Source organism: Salvelinus namaycush, chromosome 39 (genome assembly GCF_016432855.1).
Source record: "Salvelinus namaycush isolate Seneca chromosome 39, SaNama_1.0, whole genome shotgun sequence".
Taxonomy (NCBI): Eukaryota; Metazoa; Chordata; class Actinopteri; order Salmoniformes; family Salmonidae; genus Salvelinus; species Salvelinus namaycush.
The window spans coordinates 7682602-7705418 of record NC_052345.1 but is presented as its reverse complement, the minus strand read 5'-3'; positions in this window follow the sequence as shown (position 1 = coordinate 7705418).

Sequence of the window (22817 nt, the reverse complement as noted above, 5' to 3'; positions counted from 1 at the left end):
GTGAGGGCAAGTCTGCCATCTGCGAGTTGACAACAGCTCAGTGGCTACTCACCACTGAGATTTTGGATGTGATGGTTACAATCGCAATTGACTGACCTCAGTAATAGGGCCTGGAGGGTCTAACAGAGAAAGAAGAATTGGAATCTGTCTTCTGAAAAAATAACAGTTGAGGATTTCAAATGCAATCGCAAAGAAACAACAAATACAATAAAATATGATGCAGTATACTACAATACAATACATCTTTGTGTATTTACATGCAAATGCTACATTTAAGTGCAGACCTGTGTTCAAAAACATGTGTATTTCAGTATCTGGGTTATATCTGGGTTATAATACAAATTGTATTATTTGACAGTATTTTCAAATACTTATTTAATACATTAGAGTGTAAATTAGTGTGTGATTTTGAGTTTTTCAAACACTTTCCAAGTTTATTTCCAAAAACATAACATTTAACTTATCTTTTCAAATAAAAGATCAGAATACTTACTTTGAATGTATTTGAAATTAATTGAAATATTTTAAATAGTATTTGAACCCAGGTCTGATTTAAGTGACATACATTTGCGTTCCAGTTACAGTAGGCCAGCCTACAGCAGTGGAAGAGGGGAGTTAGTGCAGATTTCTAGACATTAAGGGCCGTACAATAAAGTAAAGAAGGATTGGAGCACTTGGGGTGAATATAAAAGAACAGAACGTCTGCCTGCTGTGCTGAAAGAAACAGGAGAAGAAAAGGAGATTGGAATTTTCAAGGCACAGACTTGAAATCAAGTATAATTATCAGAGATGGAATGCAAAGCGGAACCATCAGTCGGAATAGGGAAAACACTATTTGGCAGATTTAAGGGGGCTGGAGATATATGCATAGCTATCTAAACAGTTGCATTCAAGTTTATGTGTTTGTGGATGTGTACTGCAATCAAAGTTGAGACAACATTGGGAAAAAATGCTTCCACAAAGGAGGGTAGACGGTCAGAGGATGATGAGATGGGTAGTTGTCTTGTGTTTTATTTCATCCACATGAGGGAGACATTTTATGGAGATAGTGGGCACCTTCGAGCTGATCACTAATGTCAAGTCGGTGACAATTGTTGGTCACCGCCTTTCAAAGTGTGTTGCTTTCTGGGGATGAAACATTTCCGACGTGAGTCTATATGTCGACTGCATAAACTTTACAAAAATCTGCAGAAACTCCAAGTTTCTGCAATTGCCCTTCACCAACTTCATCCTGCAGCCATCACCTGTCATGTGGGGGCTCCATTGTCAACCAATCATTAGTGTTTTTGTTTGACCCACGCGAACAAAAACATGACTGAAACAGGAACCAATTTGCTGCAGTTAATGTGTAGCCTACAGTGCATAAATGAATGATGTGATTGAGGCTCTCTCTTATTGATTGTATAATGTACACACAAATTATTTCAGTTTGTGAGTGGGTGTTGGAGACATGTTTTTTTGACATTATAAAGGAAACCTTTTATAAACAATGGCAACACTGCCATGGTGATCTGAGCCTTGCTGTTGGAAAACGACATTAGTATCCGAATTTCGGTTGTCGCAGATGCACCTCTCCTGACTTTACTTCTTGACTTTGGTCTACAGTCAGTTGCTTTAGCCCTGCCACTCAAACGAGCCCTACTATATGTTTGCGTCTGAAAAATTAAAGACTCAGATCATCAAAAGCATATGTGTGTGGTGTGTTTGCATGATGTGAGTGTTTAATTGGCGTCTGTCTGAATTCAGAATTTGTCCAAGATGTTGCACTAGGTGCAACTGAAACATGTTAACCATCTACTGTTGCTATGCTGAATGAAACACACTGTTTAAAAGAAGGCATGTGTAAAATAATGGTGCCTAACTGCTCATTTAGCCTCTAATCTTCAAATGAACCAAAGTGAATTTTGTGCAAGCAATAATTTAAACCGATCAATGAAGTGCCAAGACAAAATGTGTTTCCTACTTTAGAGCAGGGGTGTCAAACTCATTCCATGGAGGGCCTAGTGTCTGTAGGTTTTTGTTTTTTCCTTTCAATTAAGACCTAGACAACTACTGTAGGTGAGGGGAGTAATTAGTGCCTTAATTCAGCAATCAAGTACAAGGAAGGAACGAAAACCCACAGACACTCGGCCCTCCGTGTAATGAGTTTGAAGTGTGCTTTAGAGTAAGGGCTGTCAAACCTGTCAGGAACTCAATTAGAGAATCAACCACACCTGAGTAAATCTCTGAATTCCAAATCAACCCCTAGCCCCTACACCTACCACTTAGTCACTTATGGGCATTTGAAACGATCAGATAGGTTGTAGCAATATGGAAATTGCTTCACCTTGTCTTCTGATAGGCTGGATGCAATTGTGGCCATATTGCTTATACCTATTCAATAATTTCTGATTCACAGAAGTTTTTCCGCCAGGGTGTAGGATTTAGGGGTCAATTTGGAATTAGGAATCAAATGTAGTTCAGGGGCTTACAGCTGTCCTTAATTAGCCAATGACATTAGAAGGTTCTGGGATTTGATTTAAAGGAGCAACCAAAAAGCCTGTCAGTTCTGATTACTGGGGAGTTTTTGAGGTGCAAAATGGCCGTGATGATTGGAATCGCTTTCAGGTAGGTTTTTAAATGTATTGATCTAGTTTGTTTCCCTTGTCCTTCAGGTAGCTATGTTTATAACAGACTTTCTTTTTTCCTAAGAGTTTCTTGGCTTTGTTGCCTGCAAATTGGAGGGATAACCTGTTCTACATCAAGTGAGTTTCTACACATTAATTTCAAATAGTAGTTGTGGTTCCAATAACTTCAAAGGCTTGCATTTTACTTTACTTTTTTTCTAACCTAGGTGATGGGAGTCCTGCACTAGGTTTTGATGCAACATGGCTCTATGCAGGCTCACTTGGGTCTAAAGGATATGGTAATTACAACTCTCCAACACCTCAAATGCAAGCACAGCTGACCGACGAGCAACAGACCCATCCGGCCTCCATTCTTTATAAGCAACTGGCCCCCATGCCCCAGGCACCTCAAATGTGGAATCCAGCTCCAATGCGAAATCAACTGGCCGCCAAGACCCAACATCAGACTCTACTGGCCAGTTATCCTAAGCAGCTTCAAGCAGTGTTTCCAGCTCAAATGCCCCAGAAGCAACCAGCTACTGAACTTGTGTATCAGAAGGAACAGGCCTCCATACCCCAGCGACCTCAGCAGGTGTGGTATCCAGTTCAAATTCCCCAGCAGCAAAAGCAACCAGCTACTGGTCCTCAGCAGCAGAAGGAACTGACCACCATGCCCCAGAAGCAACCGTCTCCAATGCCTATACCGCAGAAACAACCAACAGCTATTACCCAGCAAGCATGGTATCCAGCTCAAATGCAGCAGAAGCAACCAGACCCAATGCCTCCACCCCAGAAGCAACTGGCCACCATATCCCAGCAAGTGTGGCATCCAGCTCAAATGCCCCATCAGCAAAAGCAACTAGCTACTGAACCTCAACAGCAGGAGGAACCGGCCGCCATAACCCAGCAACCTCAGCAAGTGTTGCATCCAGCTAAATTTCCCCAGAATCAACCAGTCCCTATGCGTCAACCGCAGAAGGAACTGACCGCCATTGCACCACAACTGTTGCAATCTGCTCAAATGCCCCAGCAGCATAAGCAACCGGCTGCCATGCTTCAGCAAGTGTGGCAACTGGCCCCCATGCCCCAGCAGCTTCACAATGTGTGGTATCCAGCTAAAATGGTCCAGAAGCAACAAGCCGCTGCAACTCGGCTGCAGAAGGAACTGACCGCCATACCCCAGCAAGCATGGTATCCAGCTCAAAAGCTCCAGAAACAACCGGCAGCTGAACCTCAGCAGCAAACAGAACTGACCCCCATTCCCCAGCCACCTCAGCAAGTGTGGCATCCAGCTAAATTTCTCCAGGAGCAGAAGCAACCAGCCTCAATGCCTTCACCGCAGGAACTGACCGCCACTACCCAGCCACCTCAGCCAGTGTGGACTCCAGCTCAATGTCCCCAGCAGCAGAAGCAACCGGCCACCATAACACAGCAAGTGAGGTATCCAGCTCAACTGCCCCAGCAGCAGAAACAACTGGCCACTATGCTGCAGAAGCAACCAGCCACCATGCCCCCGGACGTGTTGCTTCCAGCTCAAATGCCCCAGCTGCATAAGCAACCGGCCACTGAACCTCAGCAGCAAATTGAACTGACCACCATGCCCCAGCCACCTCAGCAAGTGTGGCATCCAGATCAATTTCCCCAGGAGCAGAAGCAACCAGCCCCCATCCATCTACCTCAGAAGGAATTGACTGCCATACCCCAACAACTGTGGCAAACGGCTCAAATTCCCCAGCAGCATAAGCAACCGGCTGCCATGCTTCAGCAAGTGTGGTATCTGGCGCAGAAGCAACCGGCCCCTATGCCCCAGCAGCCTAACGACGTGTGGTATCCAGCTAAAATGGTCCAGAAGCAACAAGTTGCTGCACTGACCGCCATTCCACAGATGCATCAGCAAGAGTGGCATCCAGCTCAAATTCCCCAGCAGCCGAAGCAACCGGCCTCCACGCCTCTACCGCAGGAGCAACCGACCGCCGTGCCCCAGCAAGTGTGGCATCCAGCTCAATGTCCCCAGCAGCAACCGGCCTCCATGCCTCTACCGCAGAAGCAACTGACCGACATGCCTCAGCAAGAGTGGCAACCAGCTCAAATACTGCAGATGCAATTGGCTGCTGAACCGCAGCAGAACCAACCGGACCCCATACACCACCAAGTGAGATATCCAGCTCAAATGTCCCAGCAGCGGAAGCAACACACTGCCATGCTACAGCAGCAATTGACCCCCATGCCTCAGCAATTATGGCATGTAGCTCAAATGCCCCAGAAACAACTGGCCCCAATGTCTCAGCAGAAGCACTGCGAAAGCACTGAAGATAGTGCCTCTGCTAGCTCTCAGGCCAGCATCGTTGAACAGTCGGGTGTCATCCCAATCTATTCCTACAGTTCTGAATCGCACTACAAGAATGGCAGAAATGTCTTCTCCCAAACCCGCTACACTCCTTGGGAGGCTATGCCTGTTGACAGTGGAGATGCTCCCAAGGACAGTTATATTTGCGTTGGTGCACCAAGCATATATCCACCACTAGTGAAGGATTCTGCAAGGTAATGGATAACTTTAACCTGCTCTGAACTTTGCTCTCTGAATTTGAAGTCCTTTGTACTAACCATAGATCTATCAACAGGAAAATGTAATGGATTCATCCTCTAGAAGCTCTAATGGTGAGAATTGATTTTGACATTGGTTACATAACATTCTGTGTTGCTGACACTGCAGTTCTTTCTGCTTTTGTTTCAACCAGGAAGTTGCTGGTGCTCTTGCTGCTCTAGCATGATGGAATCAATAAATAATTTTATTTTCAAAAATGCCTTGTCTCTGAGATATTGGTTTGTGTGTCCAATGCTTGTTAATTGAGAACAGGTGGTGTGCATTCGGTAGTAACAATGACTACTGTTCAGTTTATTCTTTGGTTTTTCTAATCTTTTCACCTCCACTACTGGTTGTTCAAAATAAAAGCTTGGGTCTACATAAGAGCATTTGTCAAGGGGTGATTTGTCAGACATTCCTCATATGTTCGTACTTTAGATGTAGGCATGCATTGTATACAGTGAGACTGTCTTCAACCTCAGTCTAAGCTGTTGGTGAGTAAGCTAACATATAGGGAACTGGTTTTAGATGGTCAGACCATTGCTCATTTAGCTATTAGAATTGCGTGGTTTGGAACTTGCGTTTGGCCTTATACTATAGCCCATACCACAAATGGCAAAGTCACATCAGTTTAGCAGTGTCTGTTCCATATCTAGGTGATGGCTCAAATGTTATTTTGGACACTTAAACCCCTGTTGGCACAACAATATATTCTGTACAGACTGTGTTCAGACATGTACATTTTCTTAACCAGTTATTAATCTAACTGTGTAGTATGATAATTCAGCCCTTAAATGGTTCCATTAAGTTCCAAAGAGGAAGCTGATAGGCACTAGCATGGATGTTTAGCTAGCATAAGATGTCACCCAGGACTTTTGGATAACTGGACATATTTGCCTGTTGTAGTTGACTCTGTTTGGCCACAGACTTATGAACATGAATGAAATTGTATATGCAATTTTTGACAAATTACACTTTGCTGTTGGACAATCTCTTGCCTAGCGTACGTCGACAGACAACTTCATTTAATTTGTCACAATATTTAATTTTTGGACGATCTCAATGTGTCTGCTGCCTTTTTGCACAACACATTTCTACCGGACCACCGATGTTGCACCTGCAAAAACCTCTGGCAGGAACTTTTTTAGCCTGCATTAAAAGGTGCACTTGATTAAGCTCACCCAGTCCAATGGATAGTTAAATTTCCCTCTATAAAACCATCGGATTGGTCCATGATCCTCTATACCCAAATTGCTACAGACCTATCTATCCTACCCTGCCTTTTCTAAGGTCTTTGGAATCCAAGTCAACAAACAGATTACCGACCATTTCGAATCCCACTGTACCTTCTCCGCTATGCAATCTGGTTTCAGAACTGGTCATGGGTGCACCTCAGCCACGCTCAAGGTCCTAAACGATATAACTGCCATCGATAAGAGACATTACTGTGCAGCCAGTATTCATCGACCTGGCCAAAGCTTTCGACTGTCAATCACCACATTCTAATTGGCAGCCTCAACAGCCTTGGTTTCTAAAATGATTGCCTCGCCTGGTTCACCAACTACTTCTCTGATAGAGTTCAGTGTGTCAAATCAAAGGGCCTGTTGTCCGGACCTCTTGCAGTGTCTATGGGAGTGCTACAGAGTTCAATTCTCGGGCCGACTCTCTTCTCTGTATACATCAATGATGTCGCTCTCGCTGCTGGTGATTCTCTGATCCACCTCTACGCAGACGACACCAATCTGTGTACTTCTGGCCCTTCTTTGGACACTGTGTTACCTAACCTCCAGACGAGCTTCAATGCCATACAACTCTCCTTCCGTGGCCTCCAACTGCTCTTAAATGCAAGTAAAACTAAATGCATGCTCTTCAACCGATAACTGCCCGCACCCTCCGCCCGACTTGCATCACTACTCTGGACGGTTCTGACTTAGAATATGTGGACAACTACAAATAACTAGGTTTCTGGCAAGACTGTAAACTCTCCTTCCAGACTCACATTAAGCATCTAGAATCGGCTTCCTATTTCGCAACAAAGCATCCTTCACTCATGCTGCCAAACATACCCTCGCAAAACTGACCATCCTACCGATCGTCGACTTCGGTGATGTCATCTATAAAATAGCCTCCAACACTCTACTCAGCAAATGTTATGCAGTCTATCACAGTGCCATCCGTTTTGTCACCAAAGCCTCATATATCACCCACCACTGCGACCTGTACGCTCTCGTTTGCTGGCCATCGCTTCATACTCGTCGCCAAACCCACTGGCTCCAGGTCATCTACAAGTCTCTGCTAGGTAAAGCCCCGCCTTATCTCAGCTCACTGGTCACCATAGCAGCACACATCCGTAGCACGCCCTCCAGCAGGTATATCTCACTGGTCACCCCAAAGCCAATTCCTACTTTGGCCGCCTTTCCTTCCAGTTCTCTGCTGCTAATGACTGGAACGAACTGCAAAAATCAATGAAGATGGAGACCCGTATCTCCCTCACTAGCTTTAAGCACCAGCTGTCAGAGCAGCTCACAGATCACTGCAGCTGTACATAGCCCATCTGTAAACAGCCCATCCAACTACCTCATCCCCATACTGTATTTATTTATTCATCTGGCTCCTTTGCACCCCAGTGTATCTCTACTTGCACATTCACCTTCTGCACATCTACCATGCCAGTGTCTAATTGCTATATTGTAATTACTTTGCCACCATGGCCTATTTATTGCCTTACCTCCCTTATCTTACCTCATTTGCACTCACTGTATACAGATTTTTATTTTTTCTACTGTATTATTGACTGTGTGTTTATTCCATGTGTAACTCTGTGTTGTTGTATGTGTCGAACTGCTGTGCTTTATCTTCGCCTGTTCGCAGTTGTAAATGAGAACTTGTTCTCAACTAGCCTACCTGGTTGAAATGAAGGTGAAATAAAAAAAATGATGTGCAAACCCTCCAGCACACCAGCTGAATGAAATCACACGCACCTAATCTCAATTGGGCCAATGGAAATTATGTTCAGTGGCTGGCAGGGTCTAGGATGCCTTTATAAGGTGCAGCAATAAAGATGATCAGCTACAATTAGGAAGATCTCCTGGTAATGCTATTGGCTACCTTTTGTTTTGAATACTGAGGTTTGGATTTGACATGGCTGTGACTTTTTGACTGTTTTTGAGGTGAGTTGTATAGCTGTAGTTTGTTTCCCCTTCTCTTACAGGTTTTACAGGTAGCTGTGTTTTAACTGACTAGGATAAAAATATATGTTTTATTTTTCCTTGTATTTGTTGCCTGTTAATTGGAGGGATAACCTGCTATCCTCCACTGTCTCTTGTGTCCCAGCAACAAAAGGAACCGGCTCCCATGCCGCCTCGGCAGAAGCAACCAGCTACAATGTCTCAGCAAGCGTGGCGGCTAGCGCAAATATCTTCGGTGAAGAAACCGGCTGCTGTGCCTCAGCAGCAGAAGCAACCAACTGCCATGCCACAGACGCCTTAGCAAGTGTGGCATCCAGCCCAAATTCACCCAGCAGCAGAAGCAACCGGCCCCCATTCCTCAGCAAGTGTGGCATCCCGCTTCAATGCCGCAGAAACAACCTACTGCCATGCCTCAGCACCAGAAGCCTCAGCAAGTGTGGCATCCAGCTCTGATGCAAAAGCAGCCGGACGCTGATCCTAAGCAACGTCAGCAAGTGTGGTATAAAGCTCCAATTTCAAATGCCGCAGAATCAACCGGCCCCCATTCCCCAAAAAGTGTGGCATCCATCTCCAATACCTCCGCAGCAGAAGCAACCGACTGCCATGCCCCAACAAGTGTGACATCTGGTTTAAATGCCCCAGCAACAAAAGCAACCGGCCACTGAGCCTCGGCGGCAGACTCAACCGACCGCCTTGCCTTAGCAAGTGTGGCGTCCAGCTTGAATGCAGCAGAAACAACCGACTGCCATGCCTCAGAAGCAAGTGTGGCATTCAGCCCAAATTCCCAAAAGCAGCAGAATCACTTGCTCCAGCAAGTGTGGCATCCAGCTCCGACGCAAAAGCAGCTGGACGCTGATCCTAAGCATCCTCCGCTAGTGTGGTATCCAGCTCTTATGCCCCAGCAGCAGAAGCAACAGACTGCCATGCCTCAGCAAGTCTAACATCCAGCCCAAATGCCCCAGAAGCAACTGGCCCCATGTCTCAGCAGGAGCACTACAAAAGGAATGAAGATGGTGCCACTGGTAGCTCTCAGGCCATTATCGTTGAACAGTCAGTTCCCATCCCAATCCGTTCCTACAGTTCCAAATCGCACTACGAGAATGGCAAAACTGTCTTCTCCCAAACCCGCTACACTCCTGGGAACATTGTATGTTAACAGTGGAAAAGTTCCCAATGACAGTGATGTTGGTATATTTGAACCAAGCACGTACCCACCACTAGTAAAGGATCCTACAAGGTAACATACAACTTTAATTTGATCTTAACTTTGCTTTCTGAATTTGAAGTCCTTTGTACTAACCATGTATCTGCCAACAGGAAAATCTAATGGTGGATTCATCCTTTAGAAGCCGATGGTGAGATGTTTAATGTCAAATTGATGAAATAAGATTCTGCTGCTGACACTGTTTTAATTTCTTCCAGGTTTTAGTCATGCTTTTGTTTTGACCAGGAAGTTGCCGGTGCTCTAGCTACTCTTGCATGTTTTAATCAATAAAAATGTGTCATTGAAATACTGAGGGTTCTCCTGTGCCCACTGTGCTTGCTGATTTCGAACAGATGATGTAGGTTGCCAGTGCAGTTTGTAGTAAAAGGGAATGTTGCTCAGTTTTCAAATATCTGGTGTTTACATTTGCTACTGGTTGTTAAAAGATTGGCTCTAGTGTTGCGAAATGTCAGACCTTCCTCATGGTCATATTTTGTGGATGTTGACAACCCTTCAAATGACTGGATTCGGCTATTTTGGCCTCGCCAGCGTATAAAATCGAGCACTAAGCCATGCATGCAGCCTTACTGAAGAGCTCAGTGACTTTCAACGTGGCACATTCATAGGATGACACTTTTCCAAGTCAGTTTGTCAAATGCTACCCCGGTCAAATAAGTCCAGGAGAACGCTACCTGCCCGACTGCATAGTGCCAAATAAAGTTTGCTGGAGGAATAATGGTCTGGGGCTGTTTTTGATGTGGCTAGGGCAAGACCGCTTAGTTCCAGTGAAGGGAAATGTTAACGCAACAGCGTATAACAACATTCTAGACAATTCTGTGGTTCCAACTGTGGCAACAGTTTGGGGGAAGGCCCTTTGCTGTTTCAGCATGACAATGCCCCTGTGCACAACGCAAGGTCCATACAGAAACGGTTTGAGATTGGTGTGGAAGAATTGATGGGCCTGCAAAGAGCCTTGATCTCAATCCTATCGAACACCTTTGGGATAAATTGGAACGCCGACTGCGAGCCAGGTCTAATCAATCAACATCAGTTTCTGACCTCATTAATGCTGAATGGAAGGAGGTCCCCGCAGCAATGTTCAAACATCTAGTGGATCGCCTTCCCAGAAGAGTGGAGGCTTTTATAGCTGTAATGGGGGGGAACCAACTCTATATTAATGCCCATGATTTTGAAATGAGATGTTCAACAAGCTGGTGTCGCCATCATTTTGGTCATGTAGTACACTTTAGATGTAATTATGTAGGCATGCATTGTACACGGTTTTGACAATCCAGACTTATTCTTCAACCTCAGTCTGAGCCTTAGGGAGAGTACTAAGTAAAGACATGGAATTGTTTTAAATGTTCAAACCATGATCAATTAGCTGTATGAATTTTTGGGACACTTTAGGTATCAACATTTAATCACAATGTTTTGATAAAATATAGAATTTTGCCTTTGCTACTATAGCCCACATAAACACATTGAATAACACCTTTTTATAAATGGCAAAGTTTTGTCCAAGTCTGTCCAATATCTAGGTGATGGCACATATTTAACCCTTTATGTATGTTGGCACAACTACCTCCATACTTCCATTAATTTGTATGGGTTACCTTCAGATGAGTCCTGTGAAACTTGTTGTGGTCGTAGAGCAAAACGGAACCATGTTCGTGAGTCTCCCCTTTCCATAGTGGTCATAATAGTTTGTAGGCCAAACCGTACAGACGCCACAAATGCTTTCGTGAGAAGATGGATTTCTGTTATGTCACATGGTCTGACAAACTCCGCTGTAGCTTGGCCCCCGTACACCAGATGCGGAAGGGCGACATGGGCAGGCGGATAAAGTGGATTAAGATGCAGCCCATGCAAAAACCTGATTTCTAACTTAAATGTATAATTTTTTTGTTGTTTCCTATATTGATTCACATGAGCGTCAATAGATTTTTAACCTATAGCTCATTCCTCCTGCAAGTCCATTTATCGTACCACAGGGTCTTAAAAAATGGATTCAGTGTACTTGATCTTTACAATGCCTGGAACGGTTTAACCTATCAATAAACAAAATATTCCCAAACAGACAACAGAACGTCAACAAAGCCTCCTTCACTCTACTCAGCAAATTGGATGCAGTCTATCACAGTGCCATCTGTTTTGTCACCAAAGCCCCATATACTACCCACCACTGCGACCTGTATGCTCTCGTTGGCTTGTCCTCGCTACATATTCGTCGCCAAACCCACTGGCTCCAGGTCATCTATAAGGCGGAGCTATACCTAGCGAAGACTTATCTCAACTCACTGGTCACTGTAGCAACACCCACCCCTAGCACGCGCTCCAGCAGGTATATTTCACTGGTCATCCCCAAAGCAAACACCTCCTTTGGCCACCTTTCCTTCCAGTTCTCTGCTGCCAATGACTGGAACGAATTGCTAAAATCACAGAAGTTGGAGACTTATGTCTCCCTCACTAACTTTAAGCGTCAGCTATCAGAGCAGCTTACCGATCGCTGCAGCTATACACAGCCCATCTGTAAATAGCCCATCCAACCAACTACCTACCTCATCCCCATATTTGTTTTTGTTTTTCTGCTCTTTTGCACACCAGTATTTCAACTTGCACATCCTCATCTGGACATATATCACTCCAGTGTAAATTGCTAAATTGTAACTACTTTGCCACTATTGGCCTATTTATTGCCGTACCTCCTTACTTAATTTGCACACACTGTATACAGATTTTCTATTGTGTTGAATGTACGTTTGTTTATCCCATGTGTATCTGTGTGGTTGTTTTTGTCGCACTGCTTTGCTTTATCTTGGCCAGGTCGCAGTTGTAAATGAGAACTTGTTCTCAACTGGCCTAACTGGTTAAATAAAGGTAAAATAAAAAAAATAAGAACAAGTACATTTTTCTAAACCAAGTTTTGTTTGGTGAAATCATCTAACTACATAGTATGAGAACTCAGACCTTAAATGGATCCATCCAGTTCCAATGATGAAGCCGGCAAGGAACTAGCAGGGAAGCTTAGCTAGCATAATGTGTCACATGGAACTCATTCACAAACATTGACACAAATGAACACATTTGCCTGCTGTAGTCGACTGCCTGTTTGGCTAAAGACTGACACGGGACGAAATTGTATATGCATTCAATGGTCTGCTTTTATGTAAAATATGTCAATTCTGTGTTGTCAGACAATCTCTTGTCTACCATGCAGTAGCACTCAAATTTGGACACACCTACTCATTCAAGGGTTTTCTTTATTTTTACTATTTTCTACATTGTAGAATAATAGTGAAGACATCAAAACTATGAAATAACACATATGTGACCCGATTCAGGAAACTAGGCGTATGTCGCAAGTCACGACTTCATAGGAGAGCCGTTTGAACGTAAAAATCAAAATGCGTTTTTTGGCAGAAATTCCTTCTCGAACTTGTGAACTTTCATGTGCCTTAATAACAAACATGTATGCCATCTGTAAATACAAATACAATTGTTAAATTATGAGCCTTGCTGGTTAAGCCACAGTAAAAGTAAGCAAACTTCTCACTAGCCATGATTGTCTGAGATAATGAGTGGGCTGGACATGCAGAGAGAGGAGTTCGGATTGGTCTGCCATATTGAAGTTGTCTGTCTATTGAGCTCGTCAGTCTGTTTTGGTAATCCTGTCGAACACCGCTTTAAAAAAAAAAGTTTTGTATAGTGGAGCTGCATAAGTGTTGCTCTCCGTTTTCTGGAGAAAATCAGTGGAATTAGAGTATGATAGTTAAAGAGATGGAGAAAACACCTGTCTCCGGATTACATCTTCAAACCGTGCAACCGTAGTATGGCATTCCTGACAGGGAGACACGTCCATGATGCATGTTTATAGTCTAGCATTAGCTAGCTACATTTTCAGATATGACACATTTCTAATTTTGACAAAGTGGTTTCATTTCAAGCTAAAGTGTACTGTTAGCTGGCTGGTTCCCTAGCTGACGTTATTATTTGTTTCCCAGAGCCGTTTGCTTTTCTAGTTAGAGCCTAATGTTAGCTAGCTAACATTGGACCTGGTTGGTTAGCTCCCAGCACTGTGGCATTGTTGCCACTTTGTTCATTGTTGTTTAACTAGCTAACGTTAGCTAACACTACGTGACGTGTGTACGACACCCGTTGAATATGGCCGGTGTCAGTAAACGTCTGCAAGAAAGCGTCATGAAATTGTTTTCAACAGAACTGGTTAGGCTGTTTTCATGTTATCCAGAGGTAAACAAATCATCGGCCAGAGCGTCAAGTGTGTGCTCTGAAAGCGAAACAAGATGGGTGGGGCTAAAGCTTATTAAGAGGGTGTGAACAATGCTGAATGGGTGTAGACAAAGAAGAGCCCTAAACTAAATACCAAAACATTCAAAGGTGATTTTCTCAAAAGTGAGATTAAAAGTCAACTTTCAAAGCAGAAGTACTTTCCCATTGTTCCTCAAATGCCGTGTATGATATACCATTTTGTAGCTCTGAGTCTCTACTTTTAGCAGATGTAAAAAAAACACCATTTCACATTTTACTACATAAGACCGAATCCAGGTGGTGAGTCACATGTGTGAACAATGCTGAATGGGTGTAGACAAAGAAAAGCTCTAAACTAAATACCAAAACATTCAAAGGTGATTTTCTCAAAAGTGAGATTAAAAGTCAACTTTCAAAGCAGAAGTACTTTCCCATTGTTCCTCAAATGCCGTGTATGATATACCATTTTGTAGCTCTGAGTCTCTACTTTTAGCAGATGTAAAAAAAACACCATTTCACATTTTACTACATAAGACCGAATCCAGGTGGTGAGTCACATGTGTGAACAATGCTGAATGGGTGTAGACAAAGAAAAGCTCTAAACTAAATACCAAAACATTCAAAGGTGATTTTCTCAAAAGTGAGATTAAAAGTCAACTTTCAAAGCAGAAGTACTTTCCCATTGTTCCTCAAATGCCGTGTATGATATACCATTTTGTAGCTCTGAGTCTCTACTTTTAGCAGATGTAAAAAATAGCAGATGTTAGCTAGGTAGGACGTAGGACGGCGGACGTAAAGGTAACGTAAAGGTAATGGCGGACTGAAGGAAGTTATGTAGAGCACCTCAAGATAAAACATAATATTCGAAATATCTGCTAAATTAGACTAAAATATTAGCACTAAATAATCTGGTGGGTGATAACCTTCAATCTGGATAATAACACAAAACAAATCCTAAGATTAGAGACATTTATCGACAAATATTACGAAAACAAGCAACACCCAAACATGACGGAGAGTAAGACAGGGGAACCGATTCAAAAACGAAAACGTGACTCCTCAACCGATACGGATGATTTAATATTCTCACCACCGGCAATGGTAAAGGTCGAAACCGATCTGTTAAAATCAATAAATGACAAACTGGGTATACTTGAATTAGTTAGTAAAGATATAAAAGAGTTGAAGGCAAGCCTAGAGATGAGTGATGAAAAAGCTGCGACATTGGAGAAGGAAACACACGCGCTAAAAGGGACAGTCAATAAAATTGAAACCGAAATGAATGAAATTAAAAAGGAGAACACCGTTCTGAAGGAATGCTTACTAGACATACAAACTAGATCCATGAGAGAGAATTTGGTACTTACAGGTATCCAAGAGAAAGAAGGAGAGGTTCCTGAATCTGTAGTTAGAGAGTTCCTTTTTGCAGCGCTTCAGATTCCACGCGAAGTTATCGATAAGATCCAACTTGAACGTGTACACCGCCTCGGACAGAGAGGGCAGAGGTACGAACGCCCAATCGTTGCCAAATTTGCTTCATTTAAAGATAAAATAATGGTTAAAAGCCTGGGTAAAAGACTTGCTGGGACCAAAATTGGCATGAATGATCAGTTTCCGAAAGAAATTGCAGAACGGCGCAAAGTTCTGTATCCAATTTTCAAAGAAAATAGATTAAAAGCGAAACGAGTAGCTCTCGTCGTTGATAAACTATATATTGATAACCAGTTGTTCAGAGACACAAAGACTACTCCATGGTTATTTTAAAAATTACAAAGTTCTCATAGATGAGGAAAATAAACACAATTCAAGCCCGGTTATTGATTGTAACAATACAATACAAAATATAGCTTTTCTATAAATCTTCATATATAACTAATTGAACACAAGCACTATTTCTACATAGTGAAGATAAAAACTAAGTAAACAGAAGGCACAGTATGTGTGGATGGTGTGGTGTGTGTTTATTCTTATTTGTTATGTTTGGAAAGTTGAGTGAGTGAGTAATGAAATAGTTGCATATCCCAGAGCCAGTGTATTGCTGTGGGCCGGGTATGAGAGGGCTTTCAATGTTGTTCAGATGATGGATATACTTTTATAATGAATTATACGTCTTATTTATTTATTGTCCTATCATGGGGAACTACATTTTTAAAATAAATTATATCTAATTATTTATTATCCTATTTTAATGGTACGGTCCATGGCCCTATACCCTAGACACCCACATGAATGGCCCAGATACTAAGGAGAAGTCCCTAACTGTTTTATGTGCATGCTGTAAGCGGTCTGTATGCAGCCAAAATGAGGTCAGGGACCAAGAGCAGCACTGCCTCCTCAAGATTCTGAGCCTGCTTGGCAGGGTTGGTCCTGCAAAGCCAAAGCCCCCTAAAGGGAGAGCATAATAAACAAGGAAATTCTCAAAGCTGCTAATGAGAACCTTGACGACCTTGTACCTAGCCGGTGGGGATTCCAGTGGGGTGCCCCCACTCAGGCAGTGGCAGTGCTGGCAACACTAGCTGCAGTAACCCATGGGGAGGGGGTCACACTCGGACATTCAGAGAGGGGGTATATTATTGTGGCCCTGGTGGCACGAAATCAAGTCGGACTGCATGGAGATGCTTGGGAACATGGTCAAAATGGATGACCGTATTGTGGGTGTTTCAGGAAGAAGGTGTACATTTGACCTCCATCATTTAGGATGTGACAATGGTAAATAAATCTCTACATTTATGCTCATTTTTTGCGCGGTCTTGCAGGCCTTCTCATGCAGCTGCAACTGCAAGTACATTTGTAAATCATGATCCATCTTGAGTTGGGCTCTGGGATGGTGCAATTGTTGAGAGGGTGAGCTTATGGTTGTGTGGGGGTAAGGGCTGAATGTGTGTGGGTGTATGTGTGTATCCCACAACTGTTGCGAAGGAAGAAGTAAAAGATGTTAGGGACTATAGAGGATGATTCACAGCAATATGTAATAAAAATAGAGGTGAGGGCGATGGAAATGCATTTGGCAATGGATCTGCTTCGGTTCGGTGGATGGCGCTGTGTGCACTTTTCGAAGGATGGATCCCAGTCGGTCCGGGGCTGTGCGATGCGGGGGGTCGGGGGTGGTCTGCCGGTCATTGGGATGACAACCCAACTCGAGATGGGGGCTTTTGGCGGGTGGAATAGTGGGGACCAATTGGAGGTTTGCTTAGTGGAGATGCAAATGTCATGGTACAACTATATAGACACTCAATCATTATGTTACTTTTTAATAGGACGTTTACAAACATATATTTTGATAAAAATAATTGAAAGGTGTGTCTCATTATGGTAAGTGGTGAAATAAGTATAGCCAGTTACAATTGTAATGGCTTAGCAGATAATAAGAAAAGACGATCAGTATTTACCTGGCTAAAAGAGAAGGATTATAATATCTACTGTTTACAGGAAACCCATTCGACAGTTTTAGATGAAGGTTTGTGGAAAAAGAACTGGGGGGGCGAAATATATTTCTCCCATGGGCAAAGAAATTCAAAAGGGGTGATGGTTTTAATTAATAATAACTTTGATCCAAATGTGCAACTTGTCCAAACAGATCCTCAAGGTAGATGGATTATTTTAAATATGTTATTGGACAATAAACATATATGGCTTATTAACCTATACGGTCCGAATAATGATGATCCAAGCTTCTTTGACAATATATATAAGAATGTATCAACTCTACAAGCAACACTAGACTCTATTATTATAGTGGGAGATTTTAATACGGTCTTAAATACCTCTATGGACCGGAAAGGAAATCACACTACAAACTATCACCCTCAGGCACTTAAGGAAATCAGGAATGTCATGGATATATTGGAATTAGTGGATATATGGAGACTTAAATACCCTGACCTAGTGAGATATACATGGCGGAGGCTTAATCAAGCTAGTCGCCTTGACTACTTTCTTATATCATTCTCTCTGGCACCAAAAGTTAAAAAGTGTTTGATAGGGGACAGAATGCGGTCGGACCATCACATAATTGGCATATATATTACTCTTACAGAATTTCCACGTGGGCGAGGATATTGGAAATTTAATCAAAGCCTACTAGATGATAAATTGTTTAGAACTAGGACAGAAGAATTTATAACTGACTTTTTTAGACATAACATAGGTACAGCAGATCCCCATATTGTATGGGACACTTTTAAGTGTGGCTTTAGAGGCCATGCAATTCAGTACTCATCTATAAAACAAAAGCAATTTCGATCAAAAGAGTCCATATTAACAAAGGAAATTGAAGGACTAACAGTACAGTTAGATAACAATAAAAACGGTACCATAGAGGCACAGAATAAGTTAGAGGAAAAACAAAAAGAAATGGAGGAACTTATTCAAGAAAGATCCAGTGTAATATATTACAAAAATAAAGCGAACTGGATGGAATATGGGGAAAAATGCACCAAATTCTTTTTCAATCTTCAATATAGAAATGCTACCAAAAAAAACGTATTAAAACTTGTTACAAATGATGGAGTCACGCATGATTCACCAAATGATATTTTGAAAGAGGAAGTAAAGTACTTTAAGAATATATTTTCGTTTCAGGCTCCTCCATCTCCACTAACTGAAACTAATTGTATGGATTTTTTCCCTAATAATAATGTAAAATTAACATCTGTACAGAAAGACTCATGTGAAGGCCTAATTACAGAGGAGGAACTACTTGATGCAATTGGGGCCTTTAAGGATGGGAAAACTCCAGGACTGGATGGCATACCAGTGGAAGTATACAAACATTTTTTTGATATACTCAAAGGACCATTATTAGCTTGTTTTAACCACTCCTATATAAATGATAGATTATCAGACACGCAACAAGAAGGTGTGATATCATTATTACTGAAACAGGACCCAAGTGGTATATATAAAGATCCAGTCCATTTAAAAAATTGGAGACCTCTTACACTTCAGTGTTGTGATGCAAAAATCCTAGCAAAATGCTTGGCGCATAGAATAAAAAAAGTTTTGTCAGATATTATTCATCCTAATCAGACAGGTTTTTTACATGGACGATACATTGGAGATAATATAAGGCAAGTACTGGAAACAATAGAACACTATGAAATATCGGGGACACCAGGCCTGGTTTTCATAGCTGATTTTGAAAAGGCTTTTGATAAAGTACGACTGGAGTTTATATATAAATGCCTAGAATATTTCAATTTTGGGGAATCTCTTATAAAATGGGTAAAAATTATGTATAGTAACCCTAGGTGTAAAATAGTAAATAATGGCTACATCTCAGAAAGTTTTAAACTATCTAGAGGAGTAAAACAAGGTTGTCCACTATCGGCATATCTATTTATTATTGCCATCGAAATGTTAGCTGTTAAAATTAGATCAAACATTAATATTAAGGGATTAGAAATCCAGGGCCTAAAAACTAAGGTGTCATTGTACGCTGATGATTCATGTTTTCTTTTAAAACCACAACTAGAATCTCTCCACGGCCTCTTAGAGGATCTAGATACATTTGCTATCCTCTCTGGATTAAAACCAAATTATGATAAATGTACCATATTACGTATTGGATCACTAAAAAATACACATTTTACATTGCCATGTAGTTTACCAATTAAATGGTCTGACGGTGATGTGGACATACTCGGTATACAAATCCCAAAAGAAAGAAATGATCTCACTCCAATAAATTTTTATAGAAAGTTAGCAAAAATAGATAAGATCTTGCTACCATGGAAAGGAAAATACCTGTCTATTTGTGGGAAAATCACCCTGATTAACTCTTTAATCATATCACAGTTTACCTATTTGCTTATGGTTTTGCCTACACCTAGTGACCTGCTTTTTAAATTATATGAACAAAAAATATTCAATTTTATTTGGAACGGCAAGCCAGATAAAATTAAAAGGGCCTATTTATATAACGAATATGAATTCGGAGGGCAGAAATTATTAAATATTAAAGCATTAGACCTCTCACTAAAGGCATCAGTCATACAAAAGTTATACTTAAATCCAAACTGGTTCTCTAGTAGATTGGTACGAATGTCTCATCCTATGTTCAAGAAGGGCCTTTTTCCCTTTATTCAGATTACACCTGCTCACTTTCGGTTGCTTGAAAAGGAAATAATCTCCAAAATATCTTTATTTTTTAAGCAAGCCTTAGAAAGTTGGTTGCAATTTCAGTTTAATCCACCTGAAAGGACGGAACAAATAGTACAACAAATCTTGTGGTTAAATTCAAATATAGTAATTGATAAAAAAACTGTATTTATCGAAGAAATGTTTAAAAAAGGTATAATTTTTGTGAATGATATCATAAATAGGACTGGTGGAGTAATGTCACACATGCAGCTAACACAGACATATGGAAATGTCTGCTCTACCCAAAATTACAACCAATTAATTGCAGCATTACCACAAAAATGGAAGAGGCAGGTGGAAGGGGATAAAAGTAAGGAACTTGTATGTCGGCCTTATATTAAAGAACATAAATGGTTAAAGAAAAGTGTGATAAATAAAAACATATACCAATTTCATTTAAGGATCAAAAAACTTACAGCTGTGCCATATAAATTGCAAAATAGTTGGGAAGAGATTTTCGATGTACCCATTCCATGGCACATGGTGTATGAATTGATACGCAAAACAACGCCGGATTCAAAACTTCGAATTTTTCAATTTAAATTATTGTACAAAATTCTTGCAACTAATAGAATGTTATATATATGGGGGATACAATCTTCCCAGCTCTGTAGATTCTGCTGTGAGGAGGCAGAGTCATTAGACCATTTATTTTGGTATTGTCCGCATGTAGCTCGTTTTTGGTCACAGGTCCAGGAATGGTTGAAGAATTGCAACATTTGCGTAGAACTAACGCTACAGATAGCAATACTGGGGGATTTGAAAAGCCATAGTCAATCAATCAATAATATAATAATTATTTTAGCAAAAATGTTTATTTTTAATTTACAATCCGTGGAAGCTATGAGAATAGGAAGATTCAAATCTTTTGTGAAGCATCACAGCACAGTTGAAAAATATATGGCAAATAAAAATCCGAAATGGATGATGTTGGAAGATAGATGGGAAAGGTTGAGTGGAGCTGAAGGGTGGGACTAATAACAAGATAAACAATGTAGGGCATACGGGATCTGTGAAATGTGTATAGGTGCGGAGCTATTGTGAAATAGCACAGTTACAAGTGGAAATCAAACTGGATGGACAACAGAAATAGAGGAAGGACTAAGAACAAACAAGAGAGAACTATTATAAAGTAGACTGTGTCTGTAAAATGTGTATAAGATGTATAAATTGAAGGTAAAAACAGAAATGTTTATCAGTTTACTCCAATTGGGGGATCGGTGGTAGGGTTTGCGGGGAATAATAATAAAGGTATACTCTTTAAAAAAGTATGTATGTCTATGTAGGTATGTGTATGTATATATGTGTATATGTATGCATACGTGAATGGATATATATATTTACCCAAAAAAATATGGGGGATTGGAAATGATGCAGACAATTACATTGGAAGCAACATTCTTTCCGCAATATTAAGCTGATCCACCCCCCAAAAAAAAAAAAAAAAAATACCAAAACATTCAAAGGTGATTTTCTCAAAAGTGAGATTAAAAGTCAACTTTCAAAGCAGAAGTACTTTCCCATGTGTGTGAACAATGCTGAATGGGTGTAGACAAAGAAAAGCTCTAAACTAAATACCAAAACATTCAAAGGTGATTTTCTCAAAAGTGAGATTAAAAGTCAACTTTCAAAGCAGAAGTACTTTCCCATTGTTCCTCAAATGCCGTGTATGATATACCATTTTGTAGCTCTGAGTCTCTACTTTTAGCAGATGTAAAAAAACACCATTTCACATTTTACTACATAAGACCGAATCCAGGTGGTGAGTCACATATGGAATCATGTAGTAACCAAAACAAGACCAACCCCCGTAGGTGAACGGATGATCTCCACATGTCTGGTTTCCACCATGAAGCATGGAGGATGAGGTGTAATGGTGTGGGGGTGCTTTGCTGGTGACACGGTCTGTGATATATTTAGAATTCAAGGTACACTGGCTACCACAACATTCTGTAGCTATACGCCATCCCATCTGGTTTGCGCTTAGTGGGACTATCGTTTGTTTTTCAATAGGACAATGACACAACACACCTCCAGACTGTGTAAGGTCTATTTGACCAAGAAGGAGAGTGATGGAGTGCTGCATCAGATGACCTGGCCTCCATAATCACCCGACCTCAACCCAATTGAGATGGTTTGGCATGAGTTGGACCATAGAGTGAAGGAAAAGCAGCCAACAAGTGCTCAGCAAATGTGGGAACTCCTTCAAGACTGTTGGAAAATCATTCCAGATGAAGCTGGTTGAGAGAATGCCAAGAGTGTGCAAATCTGTAATCAAGGCAAAGTGAGGCTACTTTGAAAAATCTAAAATATATCTTTGCACAACACACTTCTACCGGACCACTGAGGTTGCACCTGCAAAAGCCCCTGGCAGGATCTTAATTAGCATGAAATAAAGGTGCACTTGATTAAGCTCACCCAGTGCAATGGGTAGGTAGAGTTCACTCTTTAAAACCATTGGATTTGTCCATGATGCGCAAACCCTCCAGCACACCAGCTTAATGAAATCAAGCGAACCTAATCTCAATTGGGAAATTGGACCAATGGAAATTATGTTCAGTGGCTTGCAGATGTACCTAATTAACCAGCCAGATTAGAAGGGTCTAGGATTCCTTTGTAAGGCGCAGCAAAAAAGACAATCAGATACAATATCAGGGATCTCCTGGTAAGGCTTCTGGCTACTATTAGTTCTGAATACTGAGGTTTTGATGAGAATAATGGCAGTGAGTTTTGAAATGTCTTTGAGGTAAGTTGTATGGCTCTAGTTTGTTTCCCTTGTCTTCCATGTTTTACAGGTAGTTGTATTTAACTGACTAGGATGTTTT